General features: G+C 41.7%; 1 protein-coding gene across 1 annotated transcript in view; it reads right to left on the bottom strand.

Annotated features, from left to right (window-relative positions):
• The window catches only part of LOC134330439 (ral guanine nucleotide dissociation stimulator-like), a 28,342-nt gene extending 28,121 nt beyond the window's left edge, over positions 1-221 (bottom strand). The window contains exon 1 of the mRNA XM_063011579.1: positions 1-221. This exon is cut by the window's left edge and continues 878 nt beyond it. The gene's annotated coding sequence lies outside the window, so the exon portion shown is untranslated.
• Between the last annotated feature and the right edge of the window lie 1,620 nt (positions 222-1,841).

Below are 1,841 nucleotides of genomic sequence, written 5' to 3'. Positions count from 1 at the left end.
ACTGATCGTTCTGGACATGTGCACCAGGCTTTCACATTAAAGCTGAAGATTCCCAACCTCGCTCTTCTGACTGGATGTCTCAAATCTGGTTTGTAGCTTGAGTACTGGGTCACTGGGTCACCAGGCTTCCATGACGTTGCTCTTGACAAGACCAGCTCAAGAAGACACAAAGCGAGACCCGAAATGCAGATGCTGCCTAAACTATAGGTGCTGGATCACTATGTTCCTCCAAGATCACGTTTATCTAAAGAAAGGAACTGGAGAGGAACCTCTCAGAGCACCATCACGATCCAACTGTCAGTGGAGACCAAAGCGATTTGCATACCTGCCACTGTGAGAACCTAAAATCCAGGCTGAACAGGTGATCCAGGTGAGATGAACATTAGATTATGGACCGTGCACCTAAACTCAGCTTTAAACGATCCAAAAAGACAAAATGATGAGATGTTTCTCCTGAAGGCCTTCACGATGCGCTTCTGCACGACTTCGATTCACTGAAGACACGACGAGCATTCAGGTCCTCCAGAAACAAGGAGAAATGAGGTTTAGGAGCAGAAATCCTAGATCACAGATCCCAAACTCTGGATGGATTCACTGAAAGCAAAAGTGGGTCAGTTCAGACTGCGATCCTGACCGGGATGATGATGATGTGGATGATGAAGATGCAGCAGATTTATCATCTCTGGTTCATCCTTACCTTCCCAACTAAAACTAAAATGCATCCAGAAAAAATCAGCTCATTTTCACATCACACTGCAGGTTCATGAACATCTCGATCTTCTGGCTGCAGCCTCCAGATTCTGGTTCCTCACATCCACAATCTCATCTTCTGTTTTTACTCCTCTGACAAAATGGACGGCCTCGATCTCAGCTTTTATTCATGCACACAGCAGCCAGGGAAGCGTTTTCCTCTTCTCCTCCATCCTCACTCACCAGAACAAAATAATTCATCCCAGATCGGAGAGATGAAGCTGAAATTTCTGTGTTTAAAGGTGAAGCTTTTTAAACGCGGTGATTTAAATGCGCTCAGAGATCGACGGGGTTCGGGCTGCGTGCAGTATGCAGGGTGGTGTGGAGCGAAATTGGGAGGCGCGCAAATTCGCATGGAGCGACTCTGGGGCAGTAGGTATGTCACAATTATCAGGTTATAACATAACTGACGCACTAGTACAGCGATCCCCAACCTGTTTTTGCACCACCGGTTTCATATAAGATAAAAGAAGTAAAATGTAATGTAATGTAAAATAGAATAACAATACTACTCACAAATCAGAATCAGAATCTTTATTTTCGCCAAGTACCAGATGTACAAGGAATTTCTTTTGGTGCCGGTGTCAACATATAAACATCTAATTAAATAATAGAAAGTTGTACCATATATAAACATAGAATAAAAAATATGACAGCAACAACAACCGTACAGCATCCGATGAAGTGTGCAATAGGCAAGGCAAGTTTATTTGTATAGCACCTTTCACACACAGTGGCAATTCAAAGTGCTTTACATGAGGAAAAAAAAAATTAATTAAAAGCATTAAAACATTCCTGAGATCTAGAACCTCAGAAAGACTTCTTGCAAACATTTAGTTACAATTAAGGGAATATGAAATTAAAACAAGAGAGATACGCGTTATTATAAGGGATTAATTATACATATTAATGGGGAGATTACAGTACTAAATACTAAGACTATCCCACAGACTGACAGCAGACAAAGTAACTTATACAGATACAGATATATAGTTCAGTACACTGCCAGACTTCAAGTATAAAAAAATTGTGCAATAGATATTCAAGTAAAAAGGTGCAAATGGCGCGTGGACGGCACGTGTGATGTGCAG

The sequence above is a fragment of the Trichomycterus rosablanca genome, chromosome 16 (genome assembly GCF_030014385.1).
Source record: "Trichomycterus rosablanca isolate fTriRos1 chromosome 16, fTriRos1.hap1, whole genome shotgun sequence".
NCBI lineage: Eukaryota > Metazoa > Chordata > Actinopteri > Siluriformes > Trichomycteridae > Trichomycterus > Trichomycterus rosablanca.
Note: the sequence above shows the minus strand (reverse complement) of the source record. Positions and strands in the feature narration are given on the sequence as shown.